This window comes from Callithrix jacchus, chromosome 10 (assembly GCF_049354715.1).
Source record: "Callithrix jacchus isolate 240 chromosome 10, calJac240_pri, whole genome shotgun sequence".
Lineage (NCBI taxonomy): Eukaryota > Metazoa > Chordata > Mammalia > Primates > Cebidae > Callithrix > Callithrix jacchus.
In genome coordinates, this window is record NC_133511.1 from 21,831,710 (window position 1) to 21,856,231 (window position 24,522).

Consider the following 24,522-nt stretch of genomic DNA (forward strand, 5'->3'; position numbering starts at 1 on the left):
AGGATGGACAACATGGCTCAGGGCAGGCTCCCTTGAAGACTGTCTTGAGAAGGGACTAGAGAGGCTTTTAGCGCAAACCCCATGGGATCGCAAGTTGAAAGAAGTATTTATATATGTCAGTATCCTCTCATTCCTGAACTTCAGGGTTCGGCATTGCAATCACATTCTCGTAAGTTCTGGCTTTGGGAGGAAGATGGAGTCAGTAATGCATAACTTTGATTTTTAAGAATATATAATCATGATATTTGGGTAGAAATAATGCAATTCCAAAGAATTATTTAGATTGATCTAAAGTTGGTTTTTTCTGATTTTGAAATTCTTTGTTTATTTTCTATTATGCTTACATCAGAATGCATAATCTTCCACGGGTATTTCTGCCTAGAGGAAGACATTGAGAGATACCTTAATGAGAACAGGTCAAGCGGTGGCATAGCCAGTTTGGAATTTAAAATTATCCATGGATAATAAATAAAGCTTGTAATCTAGTGCAGATCATTGAGAACTGACCAATTCTGAGAGGTATTTGCCAGAAAACCAGTGTCCTTCCCACAACAAAAATTTATCACAGAAAGAAGTGTGTCCTTGATTCTTGGCATTAACTCACGGCTAGTAAGGCCACGGCATTGCAGGTCCATGCTCCCAGTCTGAAGGCATTCTTCAGATGGGGAAACAGGATCTCTCAAAAACAGAAATTTGAACTCATTCTCATAGCCAAGATGACCCATATGTGTCCAGAGATATGAGAGCAGTCATTCAGAGCAGAACTTTCTTAGACAGAAACTAAAGGGTCACAAGGCAAAAAACTGCCATTTTTAACTTAAAAGACAAAAAATCAGGGCAAATGTCATGTGCAGATGGATAAATAAATTCTAGGAACCTAATCTGGTTCTAACATCCTTATCAAAAAGCCTGACGTGATGGACAAGAAGGTCTCTGGGGGTCATTCTCCTGGGAACAATTTCAGTGCCACTCAACCCAGAGACTTTCAGCTCCCGCTGGGCACTTGGCAATCAGAAGCAACCACCTGTCTACGCTTTTGAGGAAACTTTATCAACTGAAATTTGCCTGGCTTAAGTACAAGGACACTTAGTTTTTCTATATCAACCAATAAACAGGAGATATTCACATTTCCATACCAAGAAAGGAAAGAAAACCTTAAGCTCAGAGCAGTCTTTAGTATGGGAAACCAAATGGGAGGGCAAGAGGGTCAAGTTTCTTGTCTTTCATTTAGAATATAGCTGGACTCAAGAGCTGCTCGTCTTCAGGGAATTTCACAGGTCCTTGGTTAGGGACCAAGCTGGGTCATAAAAAGAGGAAACCCCCTTGGGCCCAGGTAGAGCTCTAAAGAAAAAGTTTTGGTTGCCTGGGCTTTGTTTATCAAAAGAATATTCTTCCTTGTCCTAGAATCAGCAAACATGCTGCCAGGTAATCTGAGAGGCCCACAGGGAGATGCCGAGAAGACAAGTCCAGTTGTCCCATACCAAAATCTTCCATCCTGAAGGCCATTAAAGTGCCATCTTCACTACATTTCCAAATGCCTACTGCCTTTGGGTGGCATCACAGCAATAAACACAGGACTTAATTCAAAGTCATTTCCATGTCATTGCTAAAGTCAAGGAAATCTGGTACCACAGCCTTGAATTTATAAGTAGGAAAATGGCACAAAAAAGGTGAGGGTGGGAACAAATTTAAAACGCTAAAAGTCACCCAACACTGCTGGTGGGTGGGGCAGGATACTGTTAAATTTCTTTCTCCCAATTCTTTGCAGAATTCTCCTCACTTGTGTGTGCAGAAAGCCCCACTAACTAAAAGCAACCTGAGTATTAGATATTATCACCATGAAGGGTTGGGGCAACGGGACCCATCAAATGGCAACATCCCTCAGGAAAGTACAAACCTGCATCTGCGACCCTGTTTCTGATCTTGACTCACCCCATGACAGGGTCATACTCCCCTCATCGTGACAGGCTATGGGGAAGTTTGTAGAGCTAACAGGCCTCTATTACTCCCTGCTTGTCGGCGAGAAAAGTGCAGAAAGTTCAGTTGCTCCCATTGGCCATTGGACAAATGCCCAGTTGCTCTCTGGGGAAATCTGATTGTGACTGTCATAGTTAATTCCTCCCTCACCCACGCCCCTCCTTTATAGCTGCTTGGTTGCCAAGCTCTGTCCACTCTTTCTCCACTGTATTTCTTGAATTAGTACCTTTCTTTTATTCCTACTGCAGTTATCCTTGGTGAAGTTTTCATTTGTTCTCACTTGGACTACTGCTGTATCTTCTTACTTGGTTTCTGACTGCTAGTATCTGTCCACTGTAATCCATTTTACATGTGACTTTTAGTGCAGGGAATTTCTAAAGCATGCCTCTGATGATGTCACTCATGTTCAAAAACGCTTGGTGATTCTTTGATGCCTGCTGTTCTGCATTGCCTACTGACCCAAGTCCAAGAAATAAATTGACAGCTTTCTTCACGAAGATGAAATTGTCCTATGACTCACATGTTATCCATTAATTAAAAGGCTGAGACCCAGAAAGTTACTCAAACTTCAAGTAACCCATGCCCCAGAGGTAAATTTCAGTTGCCCTATTTAAACAGGTTTTTCTTCAGTGTATCCTCCTTGTCACAATCAAAAAGTTATTTCCAGCGTCTGTCTTGAATTAGCCCTTAAGCTCTTGAACTCTACTATCTTTAACTATTATTTATTTTAATAGCAAGCTCCACTCTCGGAAATGAGACTAGCAAAGTAAAAAAGAGACAAGTGACTCCCAAGAAAAACACCAGAGCATGACAGCATAGTGAGTTGAAAGGGGCTGAGGTTGGAAGTGGGCTCATGGCTGTTTATGATTTTTGTTTGTTCAACACCCCACATCTTAGGACCTTAATCCTCTGCAGACTGTTATCTTGATTTTGATGAGTGTTTCTCTGCCACACTCATGCTTCAGTTCCTCAAATCATAAGCATTTATTATATGTCACCACAATCAAGTTGTAATAATAATTCATGATGATAGTAATAGTCTAATGAAAAAATATGCTCTGTTACAGATCCTTGGATATCAGAGAGAAATAGAAAGATTGTAGCGGCCAGGTACAGTGGCTCATGCCTGTAATCCCAGCACTTTGGGAGGCCAAGGCAGGTGGGTCAACTAAGGTCAGGAGTTTGAGGACAACCCCAGCCAACATGGTGAAACCCCGTCTCTACTAAAAACACAAAAACTTAGCCAGGTGTGGTGGCTCATGCCTGTAATCCTGGCTACTCGAGAGGCTGAAGCTGGAGGGTCACTTGAACGCAGGAAGCAGAGGTTGCAGTGAGCCAAGAACACAGCCTTGCACTCCAGCCTGGGCAACAGAGTGAGACTCTATCCCCCCGCTAAAAAAAGTTGTGGGAAGCAACTTGGAGAATAATTCATAGAAAAACTACTCAGACACCTTATCCATCATTACAACATTGACATTTCTGGGGCTGAATGCAGTGGTGGCTAGAAATGGACATTAACTTTTCACACGGAGGGGCAGAACGCACTATACCACACACAATGTTGAGGATTCATAGTCCAGAGAATATCTTTCTGTTGTGTGTTAAAGATGGATATAAAGCTTCTCTATATGAGGCCTATGATTGTCAACGACCATTCCCCTATCTTGGGAATGGTATGGGCTGTTTAGATAATAGTCTAGAGAGGTGAGAAACTAACTTTTCTTTCAAATAAAGTTGAAGAAGGGAATGGAAGAGAAGGGAGGAGAGAGGAGGGGAGGGGAGGAGAGGGGAGGGGAGGGAAGAAAGAGGAAAAGAAGGGAAGGGCAGAAAAAAGGGAATGGAAGGGTAGACAGGAAGAGAAGGGAAGAAGGGAAGAGGAGGAAAGGGAAAAAAGGAAGGATAAGGAAGAAGGGAAGAGAAGGGAAGGGAAAAAAGGAAGGAGAGGGAAGAAGGGAAGAGAAGGGAAGGGAAAAAGGAAGGGAAGAATGGAATAGAAGGGAAAAGAAGAAGGGAAGAAAAAAGGGAAGGAATGGGAAGAAGGGAAGGGAAGGGAAGAAAAGGGAAGGGAAACTTGCTAACTTTGGGACACAACTCATAATTTTGCTGATACCTTAACCACACTGCACAGCTAGAAAGTTCTTCTGAAGATCTAACCTGTGTTTCTTCTGCTGTTTTTGTTTGTTTACCATAGATTTTTTATAGCCTTTTTGCAAACAGAGAAATGCTCACAGCCCTTTCCATCTGGCTGTTTGGCTCAGCTACCAGGGCTGTTCTAAAAGTCATAGTTAAAACTTCTTTCCCCTAAAAGTGTCGTTGACTTTGCTCCATAAGACAGCTATGTCAATCACCCTTCCCAAGTGACAATCTTGCCACACATAGAAGAGAAACCAGGCAGGTGAGTAGATACCATTACCACCACTGCTTCTATCTATTTAAAAAAACAACAACAACAAAAGCAAGATTTCTTCCTGCTCTCCAACCCAGCCAAAGAGAACCTCAGGGTCAGACACCTGGAATTAACCCTCATTGCTCACAAAAAAAGACGCCTGGCCAGAGCAGTGCCTGCTGTGACAGAGCTGGGACCACCAACATCTGAAATGCATCCTGAGCTCCAACCCTCATGTGGTACTTGCTTGTCTCATAAAATGATTGGTTTTTTTAGGGTGGAGATGAAGTTCTTTAATAAAATTTTCAATCTATGGTTGTACCCCAACATTTTCCTTATATATCTATAATTTCTTCTATCTTACAAAATAAAATATCCACCGGATTAAAAAAAAAATGACAGCATTTTAAAAAAGGAACCTCAGAGGCCATGAGGCTCTATACATTTTGCCAGAACCAGGCTTTTGTCTCTGCTGGTGCCCTGAAACTTAGGGGTTTCTTAGGAATGAGTGTACAAGTGGCCGTAGGACCTCAATCATTGGTAAAAGACACCTTGAAGGCTGGAAGGAGGAGGTAAGGGCAGAGTTGCATCTCATCTGTGCTCACTTTCCTGTTCAGAATTACCTGGGCAGGCTGATTAACATCTCCAAACCTTGGTTTCCTCACCTGTAAAATGAGAATAAGAAGACAGCACATCCCATGGGATCTTTGAGAACACTTAATTCAATGGGATGAAACCCTTAGCACAATGCCTGGCACCTTGGGAGTGACCATTAATGGTGCCTCTTGTAATTAATATTATCACAGTCATCGCGGGGGGTAAAGTAGCAAAGACTGACAGTGGGAAAGAGAGCCAAGGGAAAGTGACAGAGGCGCTGCCATCCCTGTGGTCCTGCCCATGACCCCACTGTCAGGGGTGCAGAACATTTCTCGCTTTCACCAGGTCCCAACTCGCTCCCAGATAGAGCAACATGGTGGAACAATAAAAGCCTGGCTCCCGCAAGATGGCACCACAATGGGCTGTGCCTGGATCCAGAGGAGACGTCTCTGTCCAGCATTTCCATCAGGCTCTTCTGAGCCAGCTCCTGGGGTGCGCACAAAGACCCATTCAGGATGGCTGGAGTTCTGGAAGCCAGCAGATGAGCCGAGGGGCCGGGAAGGGGGTGGAGAAGCAGCACAACGCCTGGCACTAGCCCCGCTGGGACTGCCCTGGGCAAGTGGGTGTGGAGGACTCAGGTCTGCCGCCCCGGCTGCACTCTTTGTTTTCCCGCAGATTCCGTTCTCTGATGGTGGTCCAGAGCACCAAGGACACCAACTGCCATGGCTGGGATTGAATGACCTCCCTGGGGTGGCTAGGAACCCCCACCCCCATAGTGCCAGCCCAGTGGGCAGGATACCCAGTGGAAACAGGCCATTACTAACAGGCCTGCCATTTCAAAACTGCGTCTTTCTGGGAAAATTGACTCTCAGAGTTTCCCACCCTGGGAAGGTACTAACTGCAGCAATGAAGTGAGAAATAAGAAGCTAAATTACCATGCAGCAGCCAATAGTTGTTCCCCAAGTCCCAGAAAGTGACTTCATGCCTTTCAGCTTCAGTTTTCCCACCTGGCCAATGGGGCTGGCTAGAACAATCTGTTGGAACTCAAAAAGTAGCTGCTGGGAGAGAATTTTCAGCACTAGTTGGTTTATTCTCTTTGAACCCAAATGTATCAGATCTGATGCATCAAACACCAGTTCTGCAGCTCCCTGAATGTTAGAGCACCGAGGCTGCTTCATGGACCATGACCCTTGGATGCAGATAGGATTCCTTCTTTTACTCTTTCCCTCCTAAATTTACAAGAGGCTGTGCCAGCAAGGTGACAAGCTGTACATGGAACAGAAAACGGAGCCCCTTTAGGCTGCCAGGCTTATAAGACATTTCCTATGGGACAGCAGCATTTCCCAGATGACTCAATCCCAAAGGACTGAAAGGAGTTTCTATGATCTGAGGATGTTTGTACATCAGCTAGTCTAGCTTTCCACCTTTGCTGGAATATGCTGACTGCATTTATTCCTCTAGATATCACCCACCCAATAGTAAGATTCAGTACAAGCACCACCTCCTCCAGGAAGCCTTCCCTGACTACACAGCTTGAATTAGTGCCCCTTCATATTCTCCCACAAAACCCTGGGCACACTTCTCTCTTAGCAATCAGAAAATTATATTGAAATTGCCTGCTTGTTTGTCTTTCTTCTTGGCGGCCAGGTACTATATACTCTTTTTAACTCCAGCATATAATACAGTGCTGGCATGATGCAGGAGTTTAATAAGCATTTATTGAACTGAATGTTTGTGTACCTCTCTCCAGAATATTTACTAACATAAACCCCCATTTTTATTTTGTAAGGGGACCCCATAACCTCTGCTCTCAGGAAGTTCTATCTCATATCTAACTCAGTTTTTGTAAGGGGACCCCATAACCTCTGCTCTCAGGAAGTTCTATCTCATATCTAACTCAGTTCTCTCCTGCATGCATATGCTTTTCTTTTTTCACACCTTGGGAGACCACGGCTGGTCACTATCCTGATTCTTATCAGAGTGATCATAGAAATCACAGCACTCGCTCTTCATCGTTTTTCTCTCTGGGGTAGCTTTATTTTTTCGGTCTTAAGTCAGGAATAAACTTTCACAGGCTCAACTCTGACATTTTTTTTCTTTTAACAGACAAATAGAAAAGAACTTCCAAGAAGGATTTTGACCAGATAGGGTCTGCTCCTTTTAATAGGATGTGTGAAGCACCTATGTGTGCCAGGCTGTGTGCGATGGAGAGGGAGCAAATGTGTAAGTCCCTGCCATCAAGAGATCTTCAACGTAAAACAGAGAATAACGGAGGTACTTAATTTAACTAATAGAAAGCAGCACCCCACTTTCTTGGGGCTCCTTGGTTAGAATTACCAACTTTTGTGAGTTTGCAGAAAAGTCCAGCGTGCTCAAAAGCAAAAGGCAAAGATTCCCATTTCTGAGCAACTTGGGAGAAACTAAGCCCAGTCAGGGAACACGTTGGGGAGTCCCTTAAAGGATCAGTGTCATGTGTCTGTTGACATTTCTAAAGAAATCCATCTACTTTTTTTACTGCTAAGGAGAGGCCGGCCTCCACTGGCCACACATTCAGAAAGCTGGCAGGAACCGCTGGTCAGCAACCCCCAATCAAACAGGCTCCCTCTTTCTAGCCAAAGAGCTCAGGGTCTGCGTGACTTGAGGCGAGTCATCCGGGGACATTTGGGATTCTGATCTAGTGAGCCAGTAAAGGCGGTACAGATAAGGCCCAGACAGAAATCTGGCAGGCTAAGTAACATCTGGTTGGTCTGAGGTTTGGACTCTGGCTGGGGCTGGGAGCCCTGGGCTGGTGACTGGCGAGTCTGCATTTGGAGTTGGTGACAGCAGGTGGCGCAGGAGAGCAGAAACCAACCCTCAGTGGGTCCTGAAAGAAATCCTGGTGTTAATGCCACCCCAAACCACAGCCAAGCAAAGTAAAGGTGACCATGTTGTCCTCACAGTCCTGAAAAAGACAAACTGCACAGAGGGAGCATGGAACCATATACAGGCAATTCTCAGGTAAAGAAAAACCAAGGTAGGTCATCAGAGATCTAGGTAAAATCCTGGGTTGGTCAAGGACTTCCGAACTTTAGGAAATGCGCAAGGAAAATGAAAGAGAAAAACAATACGTAACATTAACTTCAGGAGCAATATTAGAGTTCCTACAGCTGAAAGGCTCAAACCACTTTGAACCCTAAGATAGCTGATAAGCCAGGTATAATTCTTCAAATGGTCTCTCCTCCCCCTCCCAAGCAACAGAATGAAAACAGAAAATTCACAACAAAAACCTCACCTATTCCAGTTAGTATATCTTTGAAAATCAATATTTTTAAACAAAAAAAAAAAGGAAATGTTATCTCCACATTAAACTAGCAGAAGGTACTGTCTTCATGCTCCTATCCCTGCATAAGTTTGCCTCCAAAGCATATCACTGGGGGAAGAAGGGAGAAAAGCTCCCCTCCAATAAATATCCAAGGTTCTTCAGTTTCTGTGGCCAAAAGAGACAAAAAGCAGGCTCCTACTTATCTACTTACACAACATCATAAGTTGAGGAATTTTGAGCAGCTGATTCTAAAACCTAGAATGAAAGCAGTACACACAAGATATGAGACAACCTCTCTCCTCCAAAAGATAACATGCAAAAGCAGTAGACTGCTGAGATATGCAATAGAGAAACTTCCCTCATCCACTTAAGCAGCAGGGAATGCAAAGAATATTATTTATTTTTCCATTTGGTTTACTTTCATGTTGTTACCTCTCTCATGGGAAGTAGATGCCTAAGCTCTGATGTATATAAATCAATTTTCAGTGTTTACTTAAGTACATATACATACACTGTAGCAAAATGTTGCTTTGCTTGAAAAATCGCTGAAACATTTGATGTGTTTGCTCTCAATCAATATTCTGCAAAAAGCATCTGGGTTTGCTGCTCTACTAGGACAGTAGACAAGTCTGGAGTCTTTTCCAAGAGCTACCTGCCACTTGCCAGCTCTATGGGGCTCCACATCACAGTTGTCCCAGCAGTAGAAAGTATAAGGGCTATGTGATTTAGGCTCCAACAAAGCGTGAGGACAGAACAGAGAAAGGCAAGGTGCATTCCCTCTGGATGTGACCGGAAAGGCTTCACGGAGAAGGACACTGCCGTTGTTTGACTACTCCGTAACTTTGGACATTTTTTTTTTTTTGCCTGAAATGCCATGCCTCAACACCCACCATCATCTTTTTGGGGAAATTTCTGGTTTCCTTCAAAACTAAGTTCTGATTTTTTCTAGAGTCCTCCCTGACATTGACTTTGCCCCTTAGAATTCCTATACAAATCTTATTCCAAATACATGGCACAGGAACGATGCTCATGTCTTTGTTGTCTTTATTATAATGTTCACTCACCAGCCAGGAGACTCCTTTTTTTCCGCTTTTTAATGGTCTCCTAGATACCTCTCCCCACATCTCCTAAGTAGAGTTGCCAGATAAAAACAGAACTACCCAGTTCATTTTGCATTTTGAATAAACAAGAAATAATTCTTTTTTAGTGTAGTATGTCTCAGATCCTTTGTGTGTCATATTTTCATTTGTTAACTATGGCAGTCTTACTCTTGAGATCACTGAGTTCATGCCTTGTGCCCCCTCCCCGCCCTGGAGCAGCCATTCAAAGCTGCAGGTGCACTTCGTCAGCAATAAGTCTCTCCCCAGCCCTCAGAAGAAAGGAGACACTCCTTGCACACACTGTTAGCAGCCTGGAAGAGTCATCTAAGGTCAATTTCAGATCCATTTTGAGGTTTTTTTTTTTTCTGTCCTGTATTGGCTGTATTTATTCAATAAAAGTCAAGTTTAAGTGTTTCAATTCAATATAATACCACTTGTTCAATTAATTGTTAAATAGGAGGGTATCATTTACTTTTCATGTAAATGCGGTTTAATGAATTACATGAATTGTATTACGATGACACTTTGCAATCTGTTAAATCCATGTGTGATTTCAAACTATGGCAGGCTGGATGTTGTGACATTTACCTTTTCAGTTCCTGCTGTCTCTTTCTACCATGTCTCTCCTGCAGAAAACAAGGGAGATCCCACTCGGAAGGTAGAAATCTCCAGCAACACATCAATCCTATCAGAGTGCCCATCATTGGGAAACACCTTTAAGTTAAAGTCACCCACTTTGTTTCACTACCTTGGCAAATGGAGCTTTAAAAATGGAAATGGAAACATCTTGGATTCCTCTAACAAAGCCTTTCTACCAAGACTAATATTTTTTGCATTTACATCCCACTTCCCAGGTGAAAAATTACACAAAGGATAATTTGTAACAAAGTTGCCCTACTGTTTTCACTTCAAGACAGGCACAGAAAATTGTAATAACTGAATGACTGGATAAATTGGAAAGAATTTGAGAGATTCAATATGAGGCTTAGTAATAAAATTGATTAAAATTAATAACAATTTATGTATTCATTATTATTTATTTTGAGATAGAGTTTCACTCTTGTTACCCAGGCTGGAGTTCAATGGCATGATCTTGGCTCACCACAACCTCTGCCTCCCGGGTTCAAGTGATTCTCCTGCCTCAGCCTCCTGAGTAGCTGGAATTACAGGCATGAGCTACCACATCTGGCTAATTTTGTATTTTTAGTAGAGACGGGGTTTCACCATGTTGGTCACACTGGTCTCGAACTCTTGACCTCAGGTTATCCGCCCACCCCAGCCTCCCAAAGTGCTGGGATTACAGGCATGAGCCACCACACCCAGCTATTTATTCATAATTTTTAAATATAAAATTTTATATAAAATATATTAAAGGTGAAATTTGCATAAAATCTCCCAGTTAATCGTTTTCTATCTAGAAATGCCTAATATCTGATTTTCAAAGGTAAAAATAAAAGTCACATATGCCTTCTGCCTTATTAGAACAATACAAAATATAAGAGCACATTAAATGAGGAAATAATCTAATATTTTTTACTGCAGGCAAAGTGAAGAACTTCCCTGAGAATAAATAAATTGTGACTAAAAAAAATTTGAACTCATACTAGGACAGTTTAACAGAAAGATCCAGGGAGTGAAATGTTCAGCCATCCCACAGCACTCTGGTGGCAGGGTCCATCTGGAGAGTTGCATCCACCTAAACAGTCATCACAGAAGCTAGCAAGTTTATAGACAACTGTATGTTCAAATACACTTGAAAATTTCTAAATGGTTATCCAACCAATTGTAATACTCTACCACTACAAAAAGCATATAATCACTCAGGGCACACCTGTAGGCCATTCCAGATGCTCCCAAGACCACACAGCATCTCTGGGAAGCTCTGCCTTATACAAAGAGGTCACAGTGTGCTTAAGACCTGGCACATTTAAAATAAATGAGAACCAAAGAAGACAAATATTTTCATCTTTTAACCACGTGAAAATCTTCCCCCACTATTAGAGATTGTAGTGGAAAATGAAGGGACAGCCTCCCTTCCCTAGCCAGCCCTGGTGTGTGGAAAGGGTGTGTTCAATGTCACATGCAAGTAGCTGTGAGATGCCAGGCATGGGGGTAGGCACTGGAGAGAGAAAACATGCAAACATCTTAGTCCTATTTAGGATCAGCTCACAATCTGGAGAGTGAGACTAATACATATAGACAGAGAGGCAAGAGAATCTATGGTTTATCATCAACAAGCCCATGATAAGATTCAATGATTCTTACAATTCAAGAATTCTGTTCTCACCCTCAATTTATACTCTAAGCAGACATATATGATTTTAGTATCATCTTGCCTTTCTCTTGAATAATTCTCTTTTCCCCCAATAACTTACTCTAAGCTTGACTCTTAGGAGTGTTTCTCTCCTACTGAAGAGTCTGCCACTGTTCTCCCCTCACTCTCAGCTAGCCCAGATGGTTTCAGAGCTTGGGAAGAAGAGCACAGCACCACCGGTTACCATTTTGTGGCTGTATTCCTACATGCCTAGAATGTTAAACTCAGATGGCTGAAGAGCTGGGTTGACAATGAACCTGACAGTGTTTAAGAAGAAAGAGTTTTCTCTACGCATCCCATTTTCTAGGCCTCAGCAGGATTTCCTTGAGCAGATGACTTTGAAATTGTCAGCCAAACCTGTGCCTCTCAAGAGCCTGTCTCCTTTAGTTCCAGCCCTAGAAGGATCACAGGATTGAGCCATGTGGTTTTGTTGACTCCGTCATGGATGGCACATCCATCAGGGAGTCCCATCTGAGCCCCCAGCAAAACAAAATTAACTAATGTGCATAAATTAGCACCAAATGTGTCCTCTGTGGAGAAATGCCAAAGCCATTCTTTCCTACAACAGATAACTGACCGTCCCCCAGTTCCCATCAGACTCTCTTCAACAATGACCTGCACCTCACCGCACCTTGTGTTTGCTTTTATATCTTACCAATGATTTCAAATTTATTTCCTCATTTGACCTTTGGCATTTGGGAAGCAGACAATGTAGATGTTTCACTTCCATTATATACATGAGCAAAATAAAGCTCTGAGGAGTTAGATGAGCCCACGTCACGCCGCTGACTCTTGAAGGGGAAGATTCATGATCTTCCGACTCTGAATCCGGTATTCTTGCCACTATGCCATATCCAGCCAGAAGCAATAAGAAAAATATTTGAGAAAACTGACATTGAAGGAGCCAGCATGTCTCTTTCGTGTTCTCTCAACCTTCAAAACAATTCACCAGAAATCTCTGGCACGTTTCATAAATGTCTGAGTCACTTCTGGTGCACAGTGGATTCTGACAAAAAGCTACACACATACATGCACACAAACACACACACACACGCACACATTGATAAATGTATAAAATGTATTATCATCCCAGTATTGAAAACTCCTTATCATGTCCCACGTTATTCTTCTCAATGCAGTATATGCCTATAACCTAGTTCAATAACTATTTGCTGAATGAATACATTAATGTTTATCTCTCTCATGGCTATATCTTCTTTTACATCTCAGAATCATTTTTCTATTTCAGCCTTTCCCATGTCCTACCTGCCCCCACAACCTTGCTGCATTTTTGGAACACGCTCAGCATAAGAGGATGCCACACACAGCTAAATAAATCACAGCCAGACAGAAATAAAGCAACAGTCCCTATTCTGCTGAAACACAATCTATAAATTCTAGCTTCACAGATGAGTGGGGTAAATAAATGCTTTAATCCTTTGAGACAGATAATCCCTTGAAATAGATATGCAAATCTTATTTTTTTAGTGCAGAGGTATATGCCCAGAGGAGTTAAATAACCAAAGTTCCCACAACAGGCAAGTGACAGAAGCCGAATTTGAACTCAGTTCTGAATGTTCAGTTTACTGCTGAGTATCTAGCATCTGGCATGGTAATGGGCCTCTCTGGCGCTTCTTGAAGATGTGTTGTATGTTCCACTTGAAGACCTTTGTACTGGATGTACACTTGGCCTTCAAGTCTGTTCCTTAGCTATTTGCTAGATGACAGCTCACTCCCTCACCTCCTCTGAGGCTTTGCATTTCACTCAATGAGCCCTTCTCTAACTACCCTAAGTTGCAATCAATCCTTCCCCCCGCCTCCCTCACTCTAGATCCCTCTTGCTCTACTTCATTGTTTTCTCATAAAACGTATTACTGTATCTCACATATGAAATTTAGTCATTTATTATTTTTATGGTTATTTTCTAAGTGGGCTTGTCTTTTGGTTTTTTTTAAACAGAGTCTTGCTCTTGCCCAGGCTAGAGGGCAGTGGCACTATCTCAGCTGACTGCAACCTCCGTCTCCCTGGTCCAAGTGATTCTCCTGCCTCAGCCTCACAAGTAGCTGGGACTATAGGTGCACACCACCATGCCCAGCTAATTTTTATATTTTTAGTAGAGACAGGGTTTCATCATGTTGGCCAGGATGGTCTGGATAGCTTGACCTCCTGATATGCCTGTCTTGGCCTCCCAAAATGCTGGGATTATAGGCATGAGCCACCACACCCAGCCGGATTTTCATCTTTTTAAATGCATTGACGCATCCTGAACACTAAGAATTCTACCAGGAAAAGGTCTGGTGTTCACATAATATTTGCTGAATTGAAGGAATAAATGAATAAGAGACACTTATTAACAGTAGTTAGTATTTGTTGAATGAATGCCTTATCTAAGCCATTCTGGGAATAGGTCTCATTTGTTACACAGCTCCTGCTTCCTAGGCCTTGCATAAGTGAGTTCACTAAATCAGGCCCCAATCCTTTGAGATGGAGACTAGCATCTCATATTCTAGATGAAGATATGAAAGTTCAGGAAAATTAAATTAAATCAGCCAAAGATCATACAACTAATAAGTGAGAAAGGCAGAATTTAACTCAGTTCTGTCTAACTTCAAAGTTCAGAGGTCATTCTGCCCGGTCATGGCACTTCTCAATGCACTCACACCTAGAAAGGTGCTCCTCTGTAAATGAAATGCTGCCCCACATGAATAGACAAGTTTTAGCCATTCATAATTAATATTATTTTCTCATTAGACTCATGTTCAACCGGAGAGGTTTCCATTAACTGAGTTGAGGCTGCTTATATCCGCTCCTGTCCTGGAGCTGGGCAGCAATGTTCCATGCTGAACTAAGACCAGTAGTGTACATTTCTAATCACTCCAGAATTTCATTAGTATCCTGGCCTTTATCAGGTGCACTGAAAATACAGCTGATGTCATCAGTGCTGACTTAATTAGTTTGAAGGAGAAAAAATTTTTTTACAATCTGAATGTGTCTCCACTGGTATGGCCTCAGGAAGAGAAAAGAAACCAACTTGAATCTGTATTCTGTGATTAAAGACTTTTTTTTTAGCATTACCTGGAAAACATTTTTGAAACTGTAATATCACTGGAAATAAAAATATGAAGGTAACCAAGTGGTGATTTCAACCATTTTTTACAACCTTATTGAAGTATAATTTGCACACCACAGCATTCACCAATGGTAAGTGTACAATTCAGTGATTATTTGTAAATTTATAGAGCTTAGCAATTATCACCACAATCTAGTTTTAGAACATTCCTATCACCCCTCAAAATTTCCTCAAGCCTATTTGTCAACAATTCCTGCTCCCGCCTCACCCCTCGACATCCTCTGACAATCCCAGGCAACCAATGATCTGCTGTGTCTAAAGTTTGTCTTTTCTGGACATTTTATATAAGTGGAATTATACAATATGTATTCCCTTGTGCCTGGAGTTGGAGTTATTTGTTTCTTTCCTTTTTTTTTTTTTGAAATGAAGTCTCACTCTGTCACCCAGGCTGGAGAGTGCAGTGGCATGATCTCGGCTCACTAGCCTCTGCCTCTCAGGTTTGAGTGATTCTCCTGCCTCAGCCTCCTGAGTAGCTGGGATTACAGGCCTGCGCCACCATGCCTGGCTAATTTTTGTATTTTCAGTAGAGGTGGGGTTTCACCATGTTGGCCAGGCTGGTCTCAAACTCCTGACCTCAAGCAAACTGCCCATCTCAGCCTCCCAAAGTGCTGGGATTACAGACATGAACCACCGCACCCAGCCATGCCTGGGTTCTTTCTCTTAGTATATTTTTAGGTTCATCTGTGCTATAGCATGTATGAGTATTCTGTATCTTTTTCTTGTTGAATAGCATAAATGCATTCCGTTTTGTTTCATCACTCGTCCATTGATTGACGTTTGGGTGGTTTCCGTTTTTTGGCTATTGGGAACAATGCTGCTATGAACATTCATGTACAATCATGTACAATGAATGTAGACATATACTTTCATTTCAAAATATTGGGTAGATTCCTGGGAATGGAATTGATAAGTCTTATGCTAAGTTTCCATTTGATTTTTTAAGACACTGCCAAACTGTTTTCCAAAGTGGCCGTTTCATTTTAAATTCCCACCAGCAACAGATGAAGGCAACCATTGAGTTTTGAAATTGCTTCAGATGGTGGAATTGAAAGTCTTCAACTTTGGTTACATTTGGTTTTTGAACTGTAAACTTGAAAGAAAACTGTGAAATACCCAAATCATACTGTATACTCTTAAAGAGAAGGAATGATGGGAAATTAATTGAAATAATGAGGTTTAGATAAGAGAAGAGATTTGTAACAAATAAGTGTTCTCAGGAATAGCTTTTTCAGCTTTCATTTGCTAGAAAATTAAATCAACCAATTAAATAAAATAACTCTCCATAAAGATCAGTTAGATTTGCCATATAGATTATTCATTTCCCAAAATGCACTTTGAGATTTATATCACAAAGACACTGGTTTCATTTCATTTCCTTCTTTTAGCTCCACATCTTGGAAAGAAGAAATATTTTATGAGCTTCATCCAGTTTTGGTATTTACTAGTAAAGCTGAATTGAGCCCACGTCCACATGGGAAGCTATAAACTGTTTTATTTTGTTTGAGATCTTGAGACGAAACTCCTGCATCACCAAGATGATGCAGCCAAATCCTAAGATACAAATTTAGTTGGAGAGAAAATTTAGGCTCTCTATTCCACAGTTCATTAGTTCATTCATTCGCCCTGGAAAACATTAATATGTTTCTTGAGATACCAAGAGTCCTAAGGCATGGGCTATGGCTTCAAGGGAGAAAAAAGCATGTCAACGAAGACTGCAGTAAAATATTACAAGTTCTATCATGAAAATAAATACAAATTGGGGGCCGGGCGCGGTGTCTCACGCCTGTAATCCCAGCACTTTGGGAGGCCGAGGCTGGTGGATCACGAGGTCAAGCGATCGAGACCATCCTGGTCAACATGGTGAAACCCTGTCTCTATTAAAAATACAAAAAATTAGCTGGGCATGGTGGCGCATGCCTGTAATCCCAGCTACTCAGGAGGCTGAGGCAGGAGAATTGCCTGAACCCAGGAGGTGGAGGTTGCAGTGAGCCGAGATCCCGCCATTGCATTCCAGCCTGAGTAACAAGAGCGAAACTCCGTCTCAAAAATAAATAAATAAATACAAATTGGGGAACAAAACCAGACACACAAAGAAGAATAGGTTAGGAAATATAATATATAATATACATGTGCAGAAATATAATTTTGACTTAAGATCATGTAAGAGGTAATTATTGGATTGCTACATTAAAGACAAGTAGATGTTTGCCAGAGAGCCAGCCATGGGGTGAGGGGGTAGTCATTCTATTTAAATGCTCTAGTAAGAGCAAAGGCCTGGAGCTGTTAAACAGCACAGAGTGTTTGAAGAAGTGCAGAATCCTGCAGTGTGTCTGGAGGCCCGAGGGACAAACTGAGTGGATGAGGCAGAAGAGAAAGGCTGGTGAGAGCCTTATTTGTCTTAGCAAAGAGAAGAAGTTATTCTATAGAAAACAGGGAGCTATTTTATGCTAGATCTGACATAAGATTTGAATTTTGCACAGTTTATTTTGAATACTGTAAAGAGGATAACTCAGAGACCAATTAGAAGACTGTTACAGCAGCCAAGCTAGAGCCTGAACTAAGGCAGCAGCAGTAGAAGTAACAAGGAGGCATAGGATATGAGCCATGTTAAACTGTAGGATCTAGAGAAGTTATTTAGGATGGATTACCATGAGCTCAGGCTCATGATGAGATGCAAACTTTCAGGTCCCATTGGCATGATTTACGGGTCTGGACTTTGGCCTAGGAATCTTCATTTTCATAAACATTCCAGGTGATTCTAATGCACCTCAACCGAGGATGCTGACCTGAAGTTTGTAAGCTCACAATACAGAACCACTGACTCTCCAGCTACCACTGGAACCAGGGAAATTGGGAAACTTCTAGGAGTAAATAGACGGCTAAATGTTGGGTGAAATTTGCCACTTGTCTTTGCCAAATTAGCTCCTCATTCTGGTTCAGATACTTTGAAAAAGAAAATCATAATTCAAAGGAAAACAAATTGAAATGAGTCAACAAAGGCAACCACATTTAGTAGAAATCTCTTTGCTCATGTATAAGGTTCTAAAGAGGGTATCTCATACTCATCTAAAATGAATTTATAAGTCACCACATGGATAAATAACATTTCTATGAACTAACTCAGTACAAAAATATTATTCTGCCTTAAGAGTATCTTCTCTCTCTCCCTATCTTCCATCTCTCTATCTACCTATGAGACAGATCTCAGTATTGTCTCTTTCATATCATAAACTCCAAAAGGGTAGAAACTCTATGCATCAAAAATCATGTTATTCTGGTGTGCATATGGAAAATACGTGCAAAATAAATGCTTTGTGATGATGAATCTGCAAATATGTTGATGCTTTATTTGCATATTGCCATAGATGCTGAATGTATAATTTGTGTATTATGCCAATTTAAGAGAGTGGGGACTGTGCTGTGTTTTGTTTTGCACATTTTTAAAATGCAAAAACACCAGAGCAATAAATTAAACATTTTAATTAAGTGTTGTGGCATACTGCTAGTAAACTTCACTGCTGCATGGCTCTGGTAACTGTGTGTCAAATAATGTCCTTATTACACATCTGCATTTATTAGAAGCCTGATAGAACATGGTTAGCCTATGTCTGATCAACTTTTGTTGTGTCCCTTGACCAGAATGATAAATGTTGTCAAATACAATCACACACACTTAGTGCCTAATTATTTCATGCCACGTACTAAGTGCTCTATGTGGAAGATTGAATTGAATGTTCAAACAGACCTTAAATAGCTGATGTTATTACAAGCCCCATTTTACAGATGAGAAAACTAAGGTTTCAGACAGTTAAGTAAACGTAGTCAAGGCCATGTGATAAGTAATTAAGGAGTAAGAATTTAACTTAGGTTGAGCAGAGTGAGCTCTTAAAACGAGTCCATTATTTCTTAAGTTCCCATTCTATGTGAGCAATGAAATAAGTGAATGTCATGTGATAGAAAATGAAGAACAAAATCTGGAGTATAGAAGATCCTGCCTCACGATGGTTATCTCTAGTAATCACCGACTGGAAATTCACCCTACCTCTCTTTTAGTGGTGTGATCATCACTGTTTACCATGCTGCTCTCCGGGGAAGAGAAAGTCCTGATTTGTAGCATTTGCAGATTTCCATATTGTAAAGACTCTCACCGACTGTCCATTACTAAAGGTGGAGTTAGGAAGAGATCACACACACAACTGGCTTGCATGAGCTGCTGAGAGCTGGTTCCAGGATACCACAGTGCCTGTTCCCTCCTAAAGATCAAATTTCTCATCGTCTCTGGACATGCCCCAGAGAACCTGGACCAAGGAGAAGATACTTACCTTTTTCTGTGGGAGGAGCCAGTGCATGGAGGAAGTGTGGTGCTCAACTGTCTACATCAGAGTGCTGGAATGTACATGCCACCAGGCTATTTTTCATTAAAAAGTGATGACAGCTAAATATATTCCCTGACTCTGCAGCTAATAACTTCCTGACCTAGACCTCACTTGCTAGACCCACTCCTAAAACCAGACCACACTAGTCCCTGTGGGGCCTCTATTATTGGCGAGCTGTCTCAACAGATGCAGGTCTAACCAAATCCATGTCTAATATAAGCATGCAAATTGGGAGATGAAAGGGAAAATTTTATGTGCTGAATCACAATCCACTGAGAGAGAAGTTGGGGCGTAAGCAGCTGTCGGGAAGACAGGACACCAAAAATCATCGTCATGGAGGTCATAAGCAGCACAGGGTTAATTCTGTCCAGCCATCATTCATAGCTATGCCCTTTGTATATTCATCTCTCACATTAAAAATATTTGCCTGGCTGCCCTGTTATGAAGGTAGCATATGTGTATCAAAGCACGGATTTTGCAGTGATACACACCTGAAGCATTTTATCTGCTTTTAAAGACACGTTAATACCATTTAATCCTCACCATTATTATGCCCAGTTTATAGCTAAGAGAACTGAGTCACAAGGACATAAGTGGAAATTTTTAAATTAAAACAAAATAAGCCGAATTCTAAGAGCTGAGCTCTATACCAATAAGTCTAATTTCCCTGCTGACCACTCTCTTCCACTTACTTCAGCAACCACACTCATTTCTTCTTCTACACCCCCCCTTTTTTTTTTTCTGAGACAGGGTCTCACTCCCATTGCCCAGGCTGGAGTGCAGTAATGTGATCATGGCCCACTGCAGCCTTAACTTCCTGGGCTCAGGTGATTGTCTCACCTCAGCCTCCTGAGTAGGTGGGACTACAGGCACATGCCACCATGCCCCGCTTCAGGCACATGCCACCATGCCCCGCTTCAGGCACATGCCACCATGCCCCGCTTTAAAAAATTTTTTTCTTGGCAGTAGAGGTGGGGATCTTGCCATATGGCCCAGGCTGGTCTCAAACTCCTGTGCTTAAGCAATCCACCTGCCTCAGCCTCTCACAATGCTGTGATTACAGGCGAGAGCCACCATACCAGGCCCATTTCTTCTTTTAAGAGCTTGCCAAATGCTACTATCTCAACCTGGAACCTCTCCCCACCTCCATCCCTTAAACCAATCCAAGTTCCAGCAACTCTTTAAGGCTCAAGTAGGAAAGTCTCAACTTTCCTGTAATGTTTCCTCAGATGATTCTAGCCCAGGTAGATATCCCACTCATATTACACATGCTGCCTCTATACAATTGGCATTAACTTGGTGTCACCTCAGTTGTACTCTATTTCATAACTTGTTTGGCTTATTTTCTGACCTAACATGCAAATTGTCAAGGGCAGAAACCATGTGTAGACCTCATAATGCTAAGTTCTCAGTAAATACTCAAACAAATTTTAATTAATTAATAATACCGATTGATACCATAGGTCTATTGATGGACTGAAGCTCTGTGTATTCTAGAACTGGGAATTCAACATATTTGAAGGTTTACTATATGCTAAGCCCTAAGGTAGGCATTTTACACAATGATTTTATTTAAACCTATATGGCTGATATTGTGACTTCCATTTTACAGACTTTTTGAAAGGTACGGAAAGCTTAATAAATTTGCTAACACGTTATTAGACTGTGGCAGAACGATGACTTAAATGTAGACCAGTCTGACTCCAAAGCCCACGCCACACTGCCACGTGGGTCATCACTGCATCTGTGAATGAGTGCACCTACACAAAACCCCAGGGGATGGGGACTGCAGCTAACCCAGAAAGAAATGACAAATGGTCCCCTGGTAACACATTCTAGGTTCTATTAATTCTAATATTCAGAAGGTTCTTCCTCATGTCTGACTTAATTCTCTCCTGCTTCCATTTCATGCTGTTTACCTTTATTTTGTAGTCAAGCAGATGGAAAACACCTGGCTACCATTTCCTAGACAATACTCCTTCTTGATCTAAAAAATTTCCTGTGGTAGCAACTCAACTTTATTTTGTGTAATCTAAAATACAGCCACACACCTTTTAGAGTGTAGATTGTCCTAACCGATAGGCTTTCCTACTCAGGCAGAATTAATAGCTGTCAGCAGAGAAAATGAGTGAGAGCTACTGGCAGGATGGGTTAATCCATGGTCAGATGCTCTTGGATCAAAGATTCATGCTGAAACCAGCCGTCAGAGAAAGAAGCCAAGTTCATGGATGAAAAAATGAGGCTGGGAAGCACCGTGAACCCCAGTTACCTGCCATTACCACTGGCCTCAAAATAGCCTTGGAGTCAGGATAGGGGGTGGGAGAATACCAAAAACGGGCAAATAGGCCATAGCAGCCACTAATTTGGGGAAACCAAGGATGCGCAGGCGGCCGCCATCCCCTGGCATCTGGGGAACAAGGGCAGCTGCTCAGGAAACATAAAAACACCATGGAGGCCAGAGGAGGGGAGTCTTTCAAATGAGAATGTTAAATGTTTGGAACCCAATGGCTAAGAAAGACGTTGCCAAGTGTCACACTGAAAACAGGAAAGCTTTCCTGGGCCCTGGGTGTGGAGGCCTCCGAACAATGAAAGGGGAAGCCTGTAAGAAGAATAACAATGACACGGAAGCCTGCTCTAGCCTGGTGAAATCCCTTCTGCAGTTCTTACAGGAAGCAAAACAAACAACAGTCTGACCCGTGGGCTCGTCCCCGACGCCACACCCCCTCCTCGGTCCGCCTGTTGGGTCAGGAAGGGCAGCCGTGTGGCCAGCTCCTTAAAAGGGATTTTAAGAACAAAGCCTGTGCCGTTTACCTGCAGATCAAAGTTTGCTGTTAATCACATGTGTGTTGGAGAGGGCAGAGAGAGGGTCGTTGCCCCTGCATTCCATTAAAAAGGGATTATGGGCTGTCTGACCAGGTAAGCAGTGTGATCTGTGAACAGAAACTTGTCCTTTGGAAGTGGGGGCTGAGGCAAAACAAAAGCCTTAGGAGACGTAATCAGCAACCGTTCACTGCAGCAGGGCGGTGGCGCAGTGTCTGTGTTTGTGCCTGTGTGCAAGGGCATGTGCGGTATTTTCTGCTGTTGCTAAGATGGGTTCCCCCTTCACTGGTCTCTCGCCCAATCGAAAGGTAGCTGCTCCTCATTGGCTGCCTGGCTTTATCGAATGACCATGACGAGCTGGAGCGAGGCCCACCTTATTGGCTCACTCCTATGGCCCATTGTCAGGGGAGAGCAAATCAGACACCTAATCAATATTTTGTGAAGTGGCACTAGACTCTTGGCTAAATTTGCATTAAATTTCTCTCTGTCTGTGCCTTTGCACTCAGATAAGCATCATATTAACTTCGGGGATAGAGAGAGAGGGAGGCAATCAAACACTGTCATCCTTCAGCCATTTTGGATTGTGTTTCTGAGTCTAGGCAAAAATCTTGGAGTGCAGAGCGTGCAACAGAGGAATTAGTTGTAAACCAGATGCAAATCTCCCAAGCAGATACATAGTTAACTAGGCTAGATTTGTGGTGGCCCTTCTAAACAAAAACTCCTTCCTTCCTTCCTTCCGTCCTTCCTTCCTTCCTTCCTTCCTTCCTTCCTTCTTCCTTCCTTCCTTCTTCCTTCCTTCCTTCCTATATTCATTCAACAATTATTTATTGCATACCTATTCTGAGTCAAGTTTTTCAGTGACCCTAGATTTATCACTGTGCCAGGCAAGAAGTATTTTCCTGCTAGGTCTTTCAGGGTGCTAAAGGGTTGGGGTTCCTCACATTTTAAATTATCTGGCTCTTAATAAAAAGAGAGGGGGCTCTGATCATCATCCATGGAATGAGATGGAACTGAAGCCCCACAGATGAAAGTCTCCCTAGTAGACAGATTCTGAATGAAAAATTGGCCTAGTAACCAGAGTTTCCCTAGAATTCTACATGAATCTCAGTTACACTGTGCATAGGTAGTGAGTAGACAGATTCTGAATGAAAAATTGGCCTAGTAACCAGAGTTTCGCTAGAATTCTACATGAATCTCAGTTACATTGTGCATAGGTAGTGATCCTGAGGAAGAGAAAAAAAATGGATATGAATACATTTCCTGTCTTTCACAGAGAAAACTGGGAAAGAAATTCCATATGCCCTGTATCTCCCACCACTAAGCAGCTGAGCTGTACCTGCACCCCTGCCCTCTGTGCTCCTTCCTGTTGGGATAAACAACGAGGCCGTGTTTCTATCAAAATCAACCCTTTAGCTTGTGTACAAGACCCATCCCATTTGCCCAGTCAAGCACCTCCTGTCACTCTCCCCTTGTTCCCTTACATCATCAGACTTTCAAACTTCCCTTCTCTTCTGGTCATTCTCGCCATCATTTAAAAATGCTGCAATATCCCTCATATTTAAAAATAAAGATAATAAAGAAAATAACACAACTCTTTACAGATCCAAGGCTGATGTTCAGCTGGCACCCATGGGTACTATTATGATGATTGCTAAAATACCAGAAGACTTCTGGATAGGTTGGTGAGCACTGCTACCCTGAGCCTCCCAAATATCTGCCTCCTACCTTTTCCAACACAGCCTCTTCTCTGGGACCTCCTGGACAGCCTATAATCCAGAAACCAAAGGGCCAGCAGGGTCCTCCAAGACCCTGCTCCAGGGTCTATAGCCAGCATCCCTTCTGACTCCTCAGTGCCCATGCCACAGTTATTCTAATATCATCCCTGCTTAGACCCAGCATTTTCTTCACGTCATTCCGTCCCCCCCCCCCGCCACCATCACTGTCCTCTCCTTTAGAGTAAGACCTGTGAAATACGTGTCTATTCTATCTCCATTTATCTTTTTTTCTTTTTTGAACCCATTTCAATCAGATTCTCTTTCCAATCCCTCTTCAGCATCACTTCTCTCAAGGTTATCAAGGAAACTTCCACTTTCCCAAATCCAAAGATCAGGCCTCAGTCTTCATCTTATTTGGCTTTCTAGTGTCACTTGACACAGCTGACCAATTCCTTTTCCTTAAGACATCTTTTCTTCCTTACTTTCTTTCCTCGTCTCTGAGATGCCACTCTCCTGGCTCTCCTTCCCGTCGGTCTTTTTGCTCTCCTTTTCTGGTTCCTTCTCACCATCCTGATCTCTAAGGCTGAAGCACTCTAGTGCTCGGTCTCTGAAATTTCATCTTTCCCTCTCTACATTCACTCTTTAGGTGATCTCTTCCAGTCCCTTGATACCGAATACCATCTATATGCCAATGATTGTCAAATTTCTATTTCCTGCACCAATGCTTCTACATTCATACATCCAATTGTCCCTCTGCACCTGCACTTGAGTATATAATATACATCTCAAATTTTAACTGGGTAGAA

General features: G+C 42.2%; 1 long non-coding RNA gene across 31 annotated transcripts in view; it reads right to left on the reverse strand.

Moving 5' to 3' along the window:
• Positions 1-24,522, reverse strand: part of LOC108593745 (uncharacterized) — a 363,338-nt gene that overhangs the window by 121,139 nt on the left and 217,677 nt on the right. Inside the window, exon 1 of one of the 31 annotated variants that reach the window (XR_013523110.1) lies at positions 21,993-22,288. The exons of the other annotated variants lie outside the window; for them this stretch is intronic. This is a non-coding gene — a long non-coding RNA (uncharacterized LOC108593745). Of the gene's footprint in view, positions 1-21,992; positions 22,289-24,522 lie in introns of those variants that run through there. 31 annotated transcript variants of the gene reach the window in all.